Source organism: Macrotis lagotis, chromosome 1 (assembly GCF_037893015.1).
Source record: "Macrotis lagotis isolate mMagLag1 chromosome 1, bilby.v1.9.chrom.fasta, whole genome shotgun sequence".
NCBI classification, from domain to species: domain Eukaryota; kingdom Metazoa; phylum Chordata; class Mammalia; order Peramelemorphia; family Peramelidae; genus Macrotis; species Macrotis lagotis.
The window spans coordinates 121,993,840-122,009,758 of NC_133658.1; the positions used below are offsets into that span (position 1 = coordinate 121,993,840).

The 15,919-nt window shown below is 37.6% G+C and overlaps 1 protein-coding gene and 1 pseudogene across 2 annotated transcripts in view; both read left to right on the plus strand.

Annotated features, from left to right (window-relative positions):
- Positions 1-15,919, plus strand: part of AFTPH (aftiphilin) — an 86,770-nt gene that overhangs the window by 281 nt on the left and 70,570 nt on the right. The window lies entirely within an intron of this gene.
- LOC141502498 (small ribosomal subunit protein eS10-like) lies at positions 280-15,770 on the plus strand (annotated as a pseudogene).

A 15,919-nucleotide genomic window follows, 5' to 3' on the forward strand; every position in this document is an offset into this window, starting at 1 on the left:
CGGGGGGCTCCGGGGGGTGCGGGCCTGCCCGTCCTGGGCCGCTCCCCTCCGCGGGCCCCGGCCCGGCGCTCGTGCCCCTCCACCTGCCCGGCTTCCCCCTCCTCCGCTCGGAGGGAGGGCCAGCGGCGGCCGCCGGGCACAGTTGGGAAGTTTGCCGCTGCCCCCCCCCCCCCGCCCTGCCTCGTGACAGGTGTAAACACGGCGCCTGCCCCCCGCGACGCCGCCTCCCGCGCGGTCCGAGCGGACCTCCGGGGCCGGGAGGCGCGGCGGCCTCGCCTGCCCGCCCGAGGGGCCGCTGGACATGCCCGGTCCGGTCCGGAGACGGGCTTGTCCCAGTGGGGCCGAGAAAGAAAAGGCGGACGAGTCACCCTTTTCCACCCGGAGATCTGCAAGCGGAAGCAGCGCCCCAGATGCTTTCGGGCGTTCTTTTTTTTGTTGTTTGTTTCGTTTTTGCTTTTTTTTCTTTTTTTCCATTTCTTCCACTCCTGGGGGAAGTCGAGTCGAATTAAGCTTTTGAACTTCAGCTGAGGTCTGAAGCCTTTCCTGCTTTGCCAGCCGACTTTCCCAACTTTTATCCTGAAGGATAATGTTTACCTTTGAGAACAAGACTTGCTGATAGCTTTGGAATTGCCCTTTTAGGCTCGAATATAAATTAGCCGAACCACGCTGCCATGCTGACTCGACTCGGAGAATGTAAACGAAATTTTGCACACTTTTCCCAACTTAAAGTGCCCCCTCCCCCGCAAAGATTTATAGATTTCAAGTTGGAGGAAACTTTAGAGGCAGTTCGGTTTTTACGGAGGAGGAAATAAACCAAGAGTTGACATATCTAAGGTCAAATTAGGCAGTTGACAGCTGGGATTTGAACTCTGATCCCCTGACTTCCAAATCCTTTGTTTTTGCCTATTTAGTAGACTTTTAAAATTTAACTTTTGCTAATGTTCTTGGCAGATCTCACTAACGTTGACGAGAGTAAGCAAAACAATAATTTCCTGAACTTTGTCTAGCGTTTTTATCCACTGAAATAGACTACAGGTAGCACTTTTAAATTAATATGTAGATATGGTGCCTGATCATTATAAAATTATTTTAAATTGGAGACTTTTGAAACTTAGTACTTATCGTATTATTTAAAGAATTAGTATTCTGTAGGTAACCCAAAATGCCATACTCATTTCATAATTTGGATTTATATTGTTACTAATTATGAAATATTTGGGTTTTGGTTAATCTCTTCCCTCCCATCCCCACCAAAAAAACTTCTCAGAAACTTGACAAGCCTTAATGTAATTAGAATTATCACTGTATAAATTTGAAAAAGTTTTCAAGATTTTTTAAATGCTTTAAAGAATTGTTTGGTTTGAAAGCTTGAGATAGATACCTGATATTTCACACTAAAATACATTAATGTTTCTGTTTTGATTAGATTCTTCATTCACAATATGATTAGTATGAATATATTTTAACAAAATTTTACACGCTTCATCTATATTAGATTGCTTTCTGTCAGGGGAGGGGAAGAGAAGACATGGAAGGAGAAAAATGTGAAACTTGAAACCACACAAAAAATGATTGTTGAAAACTATTTTAGCATGTAGTTGGAAAAATAAATATTTAGTATATATAAATGAATGCATTTGTAACTTTTAAGACCATACAGTAAGGGGGGGGGGGGGCTAGGTGATGCAGTGGCTAGAGCACTGGTCCTGGAATCAGGAGAACCAGAGTTCAAATGTGACCTCAGACACATTTGCTTTGTGACCTTAGGCAAGCCACTTAACCCCATTGCCTTAAAATAACTAAAATTTGTTTAAAAAGAGAAATAACAGAAACTTGAAAGTCTATTTAACCCAGTTTGACACTTTACAGATGAGGAACCTGAGGCTCACAGAAGATAAATTACCTGCCAAAGACCACACAGCTAATAAGTGCAGATTGGGAATTAAATGAGGAAGCATCTGATTCAGGCAAATCAGAAATCTCACATTCACTAGCTTTGTGACCCTGGACAACTCATTTAACTTCTATTTGCTTTAGTTTCCTCATCTATAAAATTGGGATCACAATAGCACCTACCTACAAGCATTGTTAGGATAAAATGAGATGATATATGTGAAGAGTTTTACAAACCATCAAGTGTCACATGTAAAATGGTATAAATTCAGATTTTCTGGCTCCAAACCAATGCTTTTCCCACATTACCCTGCTGTCACAGTAGTTTTTCCCTGCCTTACCTCTCCCCTTCCCAACCAAATCCTTCCTCTGCCCTTTTCTTCTTTCTTGCCTTCCCTGCCTCCCAGTTCCTACTGTTAGTATCAGAGCCCTCTCCAACACCTTTTCCCTCAGCTCTTTTTTGCAAGTCCCTTCTCAAACTGCATTTCTGGTGCTTCCCTTCTCCCCACGTTTTCTTTATTTTCTCCAACCCCAGGGTAAACCAACTTTCACTGCTCTCGTCCCAGTTCTAAACAGTGGATTTATAACTTTGAAATTAGTATTGCTTTTATTTCATTGGATTGATAGAATAGTATGGTGAGAACCATCCTCAAAACTAAAAAGACCCGGGTAAACTGTCTCTGCCACAAGCTTTCTTGTGACACCCCCCCCCCCCCCCGTATAGATCAATTAGCCCTCGCTGTACCCCGGATGACTCTTAATTGCTAGGATGATGTTTACTTTTCTTGTTAGAATTTTCACCTCCTAGTTTCCTTGTACCAATGAAATCACAGCTCCAGCCGGGTCTCCACCCTTGTCCTTTAAAAGGCAGTAATTACTAACAGGAGGAGTGTCTGAGAGCTTGGGAAGTGGTAATGAAAAAGAAAGGGGCTATCCCCCTGGAGATTATAGTAATTTAAATACTGATTCTGTTACAAGCATTTTCCAATAAAATATCTATTACATAATTTTCAGTAGAACTTATATATATATTACACACACTTCCAAACAAAGACTGTAAAGTTTTCCTTATTTTAAAAATGGTAGCTCTAGATTGAAACTTAAGAGCAATCAATATGATTTCTCTGATTATCTAAAATTAACCACTAGAGGCCCAGAAATGTGTGTATTTCAGAAAGGTATGTTTCTGGATTAGGGGGGTGATTTGCTTCTTTTTATTGTTTAGAAAAGGACTTTATTGTTTGAGTATGCAAACATAAAAATTTGAAAAAATACAGTTTTTGAGGTGTAGATATGCTATAGCCAAAGAATGTAATACTTTTAACTCTTTTAGAAAACAGATTCTAAAATTTTATGTAGAAAATTTAAACAAATATATATTGTATATACTGTGTACATAATCAATCTTTTGGCATATTACTGCATCTTGAACGTAAGCTAAATTAGCACACAACCTGAATTTTTGACCTTATCTTCCTTTCAGTTCTTTTAATATAGCTTTCTTTTCCTAAACTTTTAAGCTCTATGTAGTTCTTCTTCTGCCTATTGCTAAAGTATTTTACGAAATTAACTAGTGAATATATATCTTCCACGATCATTTGAATAGAGAATTTCACTTTTGGCCAATCTCACATTGCTTTTTCTCATCTTGTCTTTATCAAATACAGCTGAAGGTTGATATGCTCTACAACTACCTATAATGCCTAATAAGAAAATAGGCATCTTATTTTTACTAGGAACAGATAATCCAATGTAACCCTAAATGTTAATAAAAAATGTTTTACTATTATTTTAAAGTGTTCTTAAAGACATTCCTTCTATTTAGAAAAACCACTTATAAAAGTGAAACTAAGAGATGTTAGGCCAGGTGGGTTAAATGCTTACTATTTTATGTATGTATAGATCATCTTACACAATGCATATTTAATTCTTTGGAAACATGTTCCTTCCCTAGAACTGAATACGTAATAAAGACTTTACAACTAGTATAGCATGATGAAATTTAGTTAAGATCGCTATATCAGTAATAATATTAGATGACTTTTATTTCTGAAAATTAAGGCCTTTTATTTCTTGGAGAACCAGAAAGCACCTCTGATGCTGTTGTGTGTCTGGAAGAATGAAATGCCAGATGAAAACCTTGATACTTTGTGGGAAATGGGGGAAGAGGGAGGTTGTTTATTTAAGGAAGAGGAGCATTGTTACATAGGTGACATTTCTAGTATTATATATCCTGCTATGAATATTGTTTATAATATTGGAGGTCATTCCTTAATCTTGGATATTTTAAGGGCATTTAGTAGTTACCCTTTTTCCAAGAATAGCTTATAATAATGAAACTCTTTTCTGAACTAGGAACTACAGTGGAAAGAATGCAATCAGGAAGATCCAAATTCAAATCAACTCTACTTGTTATCTGTTTGACTGTAGACAAACCATTTACCCTCTCTTTGCCTCAAGAAAATAGAAATAATAATAGCATCTCTCTCTTGCACAGTGCCTGGTGAATAGTAGGTGCTAGATAAATGCTTATTCTCTTGCCTAATTGTTTTTTCGTCTCTGTATCTCTTTATTTGATATAGTGGGTTTTTAATAAGTGCTTGTTGGTTGATAAGACTTAATTAAACCTTGAAGAGGTTTTGTATTATAAAACAAAATGATGTTTCAGTTTCTTCCTCTATTAAATGTTTTCACTTAGCAGGGCTTATGTTTAATAGATAAAATTTTCTTTTTATTGTGGCTTTTTTTTATCTTTTTTCTCCTTAGTTGTTCATGACCTGCAAACAGTTGTTGGTCTCACTGCGTGCAGATAAGTTACTCTTGTTGCAATAATATGCTCAGAATCAAAAAGCATTGACTCCCCCCCCCAAGGTTGTAACTGGAGGCAGACTTCTGTTGGTCATATTTAGTTATAAAACTGGGGAAAAAAAATTACTTTAATCACTAAAGCTGAGTTAAGCTGACTTTTTTTTTTAAAAAATTGGAATAATGGAATTATTAACTTTTATTTTAAAAATGCTAATTAGAACCTCAGGTAGCAAATCGTGGTCCTCTATATCCAGAGAGAATTTGAATTATTTTTTTACTCCCAGTCATTTCTCCTCATTCTTCTTTCTCCATTCTCTCCTTTTAACCTCCCGAAGTTATGATGGAGTCCATTCAATGAGAACTCCTCCCTTCTTCCTCTTCTATCACTGAGACATCTTCTGCCATTTTCCTCCCCACTCTGCCAAGTAGATGTGACCCTTCTCCTTGCCAAGACTAATCCTTCTATATGCACCAGTGATTTCATCCCCTCCCTACTTCTCAAGCAAATGGTCCCCACAGTTATCCCCACTGTCTCTTGTATTCAGTTTCTCCATATTTACTGACTTCTTCCTGCAACTGCAATCCTCTGTGTTACCCCATCACTTTGTCCTACTATTCCCACCAGTCTTATCCTATATCTTTCCTCTCCTTGGCTAAATTCCCCAAGAAAACCTTCTACACTAAGCACTTCGGCTTCTTTTCTTATTTAAACTGTCTGCAACCTGATTTCTGACTTCAAGTGAAACTGCCTTCTCCAGATTAACAGTGATCTTTTAATTGCTAAATCTAATGATTTTTTTCACACCTGATCTTCCTTGACCTCTTTTGACACTGGTGATCATCCTCTCCTCCAGGTTTCTTGCTTTCCTTTCTCCCTTGTGTGACACTGCTTTCCTCAGATTTTTCTCCTCCTTTCTGTCTGACCCTCTCCTTTTCTGTCTGATCCCCTCCTTTTGCTAGACCTTTAGGTCATGCCCACTAACCCTGGTTTATCTCAAGGGGTTCTGCCCTGAACCCTCTTCTCTTTACCTCCTATAATGTCTTGTTTCATGATCTCATCAGCTCCCACAGGTTCTATTATCATTCTCTGCAAATGATTCCTAGATCTCTATAACCATCCCAATCTCTTTCCAATGTTCCATCCCCATAGCTCTAAATTGCCTTTAAACATATCAAACTGGCTATTCTGTAGACAACTCAAACTCAAAGTGTCCAAAATAGAAATCATTATTTTCTTCAGAAATCCCTGGGTCATGTCTTCACCCCCTTCTGTCTTCCAAAATTTACTTATACTGTTGAGGGTACGTCCATTTGGGGTTCCCAACCTGACTGTCATTTTCATCTCCTCACTTGCACTTTGGCCACATATGCAGTCTTTTGTCAAATAGTACTTTTCTTCTGCTGCTTTCTTTTTCTTGTTCTTCTCTCCATTTCACACAGTTACAATTTTTCATCTGGACTGTTACAGTAGCCATCTAATTGGTCTCCCCTCTATCCAGCCTCTCCCTACAACAATTGATCTTCTCATCTCAAGTGCCATTGTGATTTTCCTAATTTGTAAAAAATAGGAAATAATTTGTTTGACTTGCAAATTCTTCATGACCTTGCCCTTTCTGTCTTTTCCAGTCGTCTTAAATTTTGCTTCACTCTCTGACCCAACTACATTGGTCTGCCTATTTGCTGTTCCTCACACAGGCTCCTGAATCTGCCTTGTTACTACTGACTGTCCCTGGTTCCCTCCTCTTCCACCCCAAATACATTCCTTCCAAATGATCTCCCATTTTCTACTGTTTGTACTTTTTTTTTTATGTACGTGAGAAAGGAAACGTGTAACATACATAAGTTTGGAATGCCCACCCCAAGTGTTCACACATAGACTATTAGTGCCCAACTTGTGGTAGCTCAGATTGGTCTGCTCCAGCCACAGTCAGACACACTGTAATTTTTTTTCAAACATAGTGATATCATTTTGGTCTTCTTCGATAACATAGGACAAGGACTAACCAACCATGTCCCTAGTTATTTGGATGTTTTATCTCATTATAATGTGACTCTTTGAGAAGTAAGAGCAAGTCTGCATTTTCACCTTTTCTTATATGCACGTCTTAATCCTGGCATAGAAAACAATATGTGGTGACTGACTTTTATGAGCTTACTGTAATATTTTGTCAATATTTTTAAAGAGCTTGTTAGTTAAACTAAATAATTTCTATTGGTCAATTTGTAATATCAGTACTTGGTTTGGGGGGGAAGGCATTTGAACTAGTTAAAAAAATTCTTTAACCTTTGTTTTCATCAGATTTTTTTAAACAGCCTTTATTATGAGCCTGTGGAAGAAATTAGAATCAGTTATCAGTTAATTAAGTGCCTGGGTTTATATGTGGTGTTCAACAAGGAGGATCAGTGCCTTTTGGTGTGAGACTTGCTCATACTTCTAGTGTCTACCTGGCTCCAAGAAGCTGTAGCATGGGCAGTGGCCACATCCTCTAAAACCTTATTGGTAGATGGGCTAAACCAAGCTGAGGTTAACAGGCCTCAACTCTGTAAGTGAATTAGGGAGGTGTCCACTCCAAGCATGTAAAGACGTTACACAGCAGATAGGGACAGTTTGTTCTGATGGTCTTGAAGGTGGCTGAAGCAGGTGATCAGAGAGCAAATATAACAGTGCATCCTGGGCCCTGATCAGTTGTCTTGACTTTTGATCAGTGATTGGAAGACAGTGAATCTGATGACTTTGTGCAACTAAATCCAATTCATAACCATCCTATGATGTCCTTCTAAAATGAAGGACAAAACAACAAAATGCCTGTTTGCTAGGCACTGTGCCAGAGATACCAGTATGTAAGAATGGGACAATTTACTAGAAAGAACTTAACACTCTAATCAGGGAAGACAGTAAATATATACATAAGCATATAAAGTATAAACAAAGATACTAAATACAAGGTAATTTGGGAGAGAGAGCTGTAGGAATTAGAGAGGAAATGCTTCATGTCAAAAATTAATGCTTGAGGTTGAGCTTTGAAGAAAGAAAGGATTCACGAAGTGGAGGGTGGCATGAGGACAACCTAGGTGCAAAGAAAAGAAGGAAGGAATGTGAAGAAGTGAGAGAAGAATAGCTTAGTTGAACCACAGATTGTGGGGAAGTGGTACTAATAAGTTGGGGTAAGATTGTGAAGAACTTTTTTTCTTTTTTAGGTTTTTTTTTTTGCAAGACAATGGGGTTAAGTGACTTGCCTGTGTCCACACAGGTAATTATTAAGTGTCTGAAGCCGGATTTGAACTAAGGTCCTCCTGACTCCAGGGCCAATCCTCTATTTCCTGCGCCACCTAGCTGCCCCAATAAATTCCAGGACTCTTAAATCAAATCTTGACATCCTAGAGGTAATGAGAAGCCAAGGAGTTGATTGAATAGATCAGATCTACACTTAAGGAAAATCACCTTGGCAGCATTGTGGAAGATGAACTGAAATGTTGAGAGACTTGAAACAAACATACTCACTGAGAGACTGTTGCAGTAAGCTAGGCAATATATAATAGGAAAATTATGGTTATATGAATAGAATGAAAGAGTGAAAGAAAAACAGTAAGATTTGGCAGCTGAAGGAATATGTGTAGTTAAAATCCTACCTCTGCCTTTTAGAAACCTTGGATGAGTCAGTTAAGCTCTCTTTCTCATCAGTAGAATGAGGAAGTTAGAATAAATGGTCTCTTAGGTCCTTTCTAGCTCTAAATCTGTAGTTGATGTTATTTTTAAAGTAGTGACATACCTTTTTGATTAATTTATATACTGATAGCCAAAGATTTTAAAGAAATCAAGTAATTTCTGTCTTAAGTCAAGGCAGCAGTTTTTCATTTTGTTTCTTAAATTACTAATCTATTCCTAAACTATATGATTGAGCTTTAATTCTATTGTGTGTGAGTGCAGCACAAGTAATTTAGTTTTTATCTTGTACAATGTTGATTTCTAGATGATTATAAAGCTAATTTTTGAAAGTATTCCTATAAGATCCTCTGTTAACAGTAGCAGCTGCAGGAAGTCACATTTGATGGTTAATGTTATTTCAATTTAAGTAGGGTTATTTTTTCATCAATCTGTTAACACAGTGATGGTATGTGTGGAACTTTTTGCTATTAAGAAAATTGGAAAGAATATATGGGGGGGGGGCAGCTAGGTGGCACAGTAGCTAGAGCACCAGCCCTGGAGTCAGGAGTACCTGAGTTCAAATCCAGCCTCAGACACTTAATAATTACCTAGCTGTGTGACCTTGTGCAAGTCACTTAACCCCATTGCTTTAAATAAAAAAATAAAACAGAAAAAGGAAAGAATATATGGTTGTCTGACTTTTAAAGTGTCCATGTATAGCTGAAAGAAATTTTTGGGATCATCCAGGACAATGTCTTTACTTTTTGAGAAAAGGAAACTGAGTAAGCAAGCAGAATCAGAATTCAGACTCCAGGCCCTTGGATGATCCCAGCTGATAGAAGGCTTTTGCTTGAGTTAAGAATACCTGAGTTAAAGCACCCATCTCTGCTGCTGAGATGTTGATGATTAAGAAGAACCGAATTAGCATTTATGAACACTTCTTTAAGGAGGGAATAACGGTAGCCAAGAAGGATGTACACATGCCAAAGCATCCTGAGCTAGCAGACAAGAATGTGCCAAATCTCCATGTCATGAAGGCCGTGCAGTCTCTAAAGTCTCGTGGCTATGTTAAGGAACAGTTCACATGGAGACGTTTATACTGGTATCTCACCAATGAGGGCATTCAGTACCTCTGGAATTACCTTCACCTACCCCCTGACATTGTGCCTGCTACTCTTCAAAGAAGCAGATCTGAGACAGGAAGGCCAAGGTCTAAAGATCTGGAGGGTGAGTGACTTGCCCAGCTTACCCGGGGTGAAGTTGACTGAGACACATACAAACTATGTGCTGCTCCCCCTGGTACTGACAAGAAGGCTGAAGCTGGGGCTGGGTCAACAGAATTCCAATTTAGAGATGGATTTGGTCGTGGACTTGGTCAGCCTCCTCAATAAAAACTGTAGAGATATGTTTCGTATTGAATAAAATTGGGGGGGGGGGACCTGAGTTGAATACCCTTTGATCCAACAATGTTAAGTCTATATCTCAAAGAGATTCAAAAAAAGGAAAAGGACCCACTTGTACAAAAAATATTTATAGCAGCTCTTTTTTGTAGTGTCCAAGAATTGGACATTGAGAGAATGCCCGTAAACTGGGAAATGACTGAACAAGCTATAGTATATGATTGCGATGGAATACTATTTTGCGATGATAAAAAATGACAAATAAGATGATTTCAGAAAACCTTGAAGAGACATGTAGATAAAAGGGGACTGAACCAAACCAGAAGAAAGTTTTACATTGCAATAGCAATATTATACCATAAAGAGCTGTGATTGACTTAACCATTCTCAGCAATACAATGATTCAAGACTATCCCAAAGGGCTCATATTGAAACAAGCCAGAAAAAGAAATTATATTGTCTTTTTTTGTTCAGGTACAAAATTGCTAATATGGAAATATTTTTCATGATTGCACATGTATAAACTATATCATATTGCTTGCTGTCTCAGGAAGGTGGGAAGGGAAGGAGGTATAGAATTTGGAACTCAAACAGAAGAAAAATGTTAAGGATTTTTTTTTCTGAGCTACATATCTTTTATTATAAGGGACAGTGTTACCTGATAATAAAAGATTGGTCTCATGAGCCTTCCTCCTATCAAGAGACTACTGATTAAGGCTATTTCAATATATTTTTATAAGCATACAACAAAGAACAGCACAGAAACCTTCTAATTGGCCAATAACACAGAGATGAAAGATCATTATTGGCTACTTCAAAGAAAGACCACCTTCATTGTTAAAGATGAGACAAGCTCAGATTGTCCTAACCAAGTAGCCATAATTATCTCAGGATTACCCTACAAATCTTGCAAGAGATACTGAGACAATTCAGGACTGTTTTACCATGTAATGGGGGGGGGATAAAATTTTATTTTAAAAAATAACAGTTCATATTCCTTCTCTGACATTATTCTCTGGAATAGGTATGGCACTTAACACCTATATGTTTTCAGAACTCTGTAGGACTTTATAGATAAACTAGACTGGATGTATTGGTGGAAGAATGATATTATTATTATTATTATTATTATTATTAAGAAGTTCTTTACTTCCAGAATCAACATGTTTTCCTACTGTATCAGGCTGCTTCAGATAGTACCTTAGCTAATTACTACTGTTTGATTCTATTAATTGCCATATACATAAATACTGAAACTTGAACTTTGCTTGCTGAAATTTATTTTTCTAGTTATTTTTTTCATGAATTCCTAATCATTTTTTTTCAGAGATATGATCAAGATAGAAGAGAGAAAGTTTTAAGAAATAGTTTTTGTTTTAATAGTTGTGAACTTTTTTCATTAGCATGAGAATATTTTTCCAAGTTGAGAGATTCTTCATGTCTTTATTTTTTAATAATTTAAACATTTTTGTAACATCAGGAAAACTAAGAATGAAAGCAAATGGAAGATGAGTAATTTAACTTATAGCTTCAAAAAATTATAGTTTCTGATGTGTTCCATAGCCCATAATTGTAGTGTTGAGGTATTTTGAATATTTTCTTCACCATTTCAGAAAATATAGTGTTAGATCATGTTAATCACGTGAAATAACTTTAAAGTTCTTGGGGGAGGTGCACCTAGGTGGTAAAGTGGATAGAGCACCAGCCCTGGAGTCAGGAGTACCTGAGTTCAAATCCAGCCTCAGATACTTAATAATTACCTGTGTGGCCATGGGCAAGCCACTTAGCCCCATTGCCTTGCCCAAAAACAACAACCCTAAAGTTCATGAGAGAGAGATACAGGAGAGAAATTTTAAGATAAGAGGAAAAAAAGGTGAAATTGTATGTTTCTATTCATTTAGAAAGTATTAAGCATCTGCTATGTGCCAGGCACATTTTTACTAGTCTGGGAAGACAAATACAAAAACTTCAAGGAACATATATTCTATTAGAGGAAACAGCTTGTACCTAGAAAATCAAATACAAAATATATATACAGAATAGTTTTCAACGGAAACTGGATTAGAAACTGGAAGATCAGGATACATATGACTTGAGCTTTTAAGGAAGCAGATGATTCTAAGGTAAGGAACAAGTAAATTCCATTTTTAACCTGGATAAAGAAACAGAAAGCAATACAATTTGGCTAGAATCAAACAATAGGAATGAATTAGGTTTCTAATTTGTACTAGACACTGTTCGAGGTGCTAAAGATATAAATATAAAAAACATTCCTACTTTAAAAAAAACTTTAATTAAAAGTTAATTAGCTGAATCTACCTCCTTTCCTAAGTCTCCTTTTTTCCCCTTACTATTAATAATAAAGGAAAAACCCAAGCACATATAATTAAGCAAAATAGATTCCACAAAATCAGTCTAAAGCCCTGACCAAATACACACACACACACACACACACACACACACACACACACGTGTGGGTGGTCTTTCACCTCTTTGGAAGTGGGTACCAGGTTTCATCATTAGCCCTCTGGAATGATGATTGGTGATTACACTGAACAGAATTCCTAAGGTTTTCAAAGCTTCTTGTCTTAATTGCTATCAGTATACAAATTATTCTTCTGGTTCTCTTCACTATCAATTCATACAAGTCTTCCCAAATTTCTCTGAAACCATCTTCATTATTTATTATGGCACAAAAATATTCCAACACATTTACATATCTTTTGTTTTGAGCCGTTTTCCAAGGTTATGGGGGTATACCCTCAGATTCTCATTCTTTGCCACATCAAAAAGAACTGTATTATTGTACATCCTTAAAAGTTTATTTAGGCACTGGGTAGCTCCAGACCTGAAGTCAGCAAGGCTCATTTTCCTCAGTTCAAATCTGATCTGACATCCAGCAAATCACTTAATCCTATTTGCCTTAGTTTCTTCATCTGTAAATTCAGCTGGAGAAGGAATTATCCTACCTCTCCAATATCTTTGCTAAGAAAATCCCAAATAGAACCTCCAAAAGTCAAATTATAACTGAACAAGTCCTTAATAAATAAGTTAATTTTTCTCAGGACTGAATCAGTCCTTACTTTAAACTACCCTCTCATTAATTCCTTCTAATATAATTTCTCTGTTAATTGAGTTGTATGTTTGTACCTAAATTGGAATGTGAGTGTGTTAGTGTATGTTTGTATTTTTCCTTCTTTAACTAGTTCAGATGAGAGTGAAGTTCATGTGTCAGCCACTTCTCCCACCATTTGTTTCTCTTTATGTAGAAATCTGTGTATATATCCTGCTTTTGTGACATAATTGCCCTAATCTTTTCTTGCTCTCTCCCGCACCTCCAATCTACTCCTCTTCCTTTCTGCATTCTTCTTTAAGACTATCAAGACATAACAGAATCATTCTTAGGCCATCTGTCTAATTAGACTACTCTATTGATATTTTTCTTTTTATGTTTCTATTTAAACATCTGGGTTTGAAATTCAAAGGTGGTTTTTTAAGGTGGTTTTTTTTTTTTTTTTGCAAGGCAAATGGTTAAGCGGCTTGCCCAAGGCCACACAGCTAGGCAATTATTAAGTGTCTGAGACCGGATTTGAACCCAGGTACTCCTGACTCCAAGGCCGGTGCTTTATCCACTACGCCACCTAACCGCCCCAGAAATTCAAAGGTTTTACACAACTCTGGTCTATTAGAAATGCTTAGTAATCCTCTATTCCATTAAAGTTCATCTTTTTTATCATTTAAGATTATATTTGGTTTGCTGTTTTGTTATTCTTGGATGTTAGCCTATATACTTTACCTTCTTGGAATATTGTCTTCTAAGCTTTCTGCTTTATAGTTGTGGCTGCTAAATTGTGTGTGATCCTGATTGTAGCCCTTTGAATTATTGGTTGGGGGGATGCTGGTTGCAAGACAGTGGGGTTAAGTAACTTGCCAAGGTGTCACAGCTAAATATTAATTATCTAAGGTCAAATTTGGACTTGGGTCTTCCTAACTCCAGGGTCTCTTCTCTAGTCACTGTGCCACCTAGCTGCCTTGAACTCTTTTTTTTCTTGCTGCTAGTAGTATTTTTTTCCTTTGATCTGAAAGCTTTGGATTTGGTTATGATGTTCCTGGAAATTTTCACTTTGGAGTTTCTTTCAAGAAACTCCTGCTGTTACCAGCAGATCCTTTTTATTTCTACTCTGCCCCCTCTGGTTCTTAGATCTGGGTAATTTTCTTTTAAGATTTCTGAAATAGTTTTGATTTTGTCATTATGGTTCACTGATTCTTAAATATTTTCCTCAATCTGTTTTCCAGATGAATTGCTTTTGCTTTTGACCTTGTTTTATTATTTTTTTGGTTGAATGGAGTCACTGACTTCTATTTGGTTCATTCGATTTTTCATGGAGTTTTTTGCTTAGGCAAGGTTTTGTACCAAACTGTTAAATTCCCCTTCTAATTCATTCTTCTGTAACTCATTTCTCTTTGATTTCTCCCTCTAGCATTCTCTTTTTAGTAACAAAAGTATTTTAACTTTTTTTTAAAAAAAGCATTTCTTCTTTTTTCCCAGGAATTCTTGTTGAATTTATGCACATGTTATATTTTTCTTTGAGGCTTTGCTTGTAGTTTTTGGGATTATTCTTCTCCAGTATCTGTGTCTTGAACATCCATGTCACTGTAACAGTTTTTATGATGAAGTTCTTTCTCTATTTACTCATTCTTCCAACTTTTTGACTTTGGGCTGATCATTTTGCTGTTTTCTTGGGGGATTGAGTGTCGTGTTGTTCCTGACTCCTAAGGACCACTTAGGCTAGGTACCTGCAAGTTTTAGGGTTCCCAAATTGGTTTGATATAAGGTATAGGGTAAAGTCTCGTGGCTGCCATTTTGTATAAGCTGTGCAATTTTCGGATCTGGATTTGAGTTTGAGCAGTAGTAGGATACTACTGGACTCAGTGTCTATTAAAGCCAATTGGGAAGCTTAGCTACTTCACCTCCAGAGGTCTGGACTTTTCTTGCCATGAGTATTGCTTTGTGGACTTGGCTACTGATGCTACTCAGATCTACCCAGGACCTCCCTCCTTGGAAATGCCATCCCTGAGTATAGATCCCCTTATCTGTCTGCTATGGATCTTGATCTGACATTGGGTAGTGGTGACAAAACTTTGATTTGCCTGTCTTCATTGAGGTGCCCTATCATGGGTCTGCATATGCCCCAATAAGGGTCTTGAGCTTCTTGTTCTAAACAAGCAGCCTCTTTCTGTGCTGAATTGCTCTTCAAAGAGTGTTCCTAATGAGACACCATCCCCAGTGCCTACAGCTCTCTCTGTCACCCTGCCCTGATCTGGGCTGGAAAAGTAACACATTGTGATTTTTGTCTTATTTTCTTATCAGAATTCAGACTGGTGTGTTTTCAGGATCTGTTTGGAGGTATTCCCTGGAACTGCTTCCTTCTCTCCTGCCTTATTGGTTCCATTTATGAATTCTTCTCAAGGCATTTGCATTCTTTCAGAGGAGATGACATGTACCTTTTAAAGTATATACAGAAATAAATACAAGACAACTTCAATACCTGGTTAGTTAGTAAGCAAGTCAATTAGCAGTTGAAAGGATAGATCACCTGAGGATCATCCTTATTCATGATGTTTTGATACAGGAAGGGTATAGAAATGGGGCCAGTACTCTGGTGAGGAAGGAACTTCAGTGGTTGAACCAAAGGAAAAAAACCTGCTAGCATACCCAGCAAATGATTACCCAGCCTATTCTTAAAGACCAAGGAAGAAGAATTTATCACCTTTTGTCAAGCACATTTTACTTTTAAACTCATGTTGTAAAATTTTTCCCTGACATCAAGACTGATTAGTACTCCACTCATTGAATCTGGTTCTGACCCCTGGGACCAAACAGAGCAAATCTGACTCACTATGATTGTTGTCCATTTTCTCATCAGGATTCAGCTATCATGATCCTTCTGAGTCTTTTCTTCCTAAGACTATGGTAAAGGACTCTGAGTTCATGTCATAGGAGGATTTCTAAATCCTCCTATGACATGAACTCTGAGTCCTTTACTATCTTCATTATACTCCTGTTTACTAGCATGCCTAGAACTGAAAAGAAATTCCAGATGAGATCTACTGGTCAAGGTATAATGGGACTACCATTTTTTTTTTCTTGGTAGCTATATCTTCTGTTATA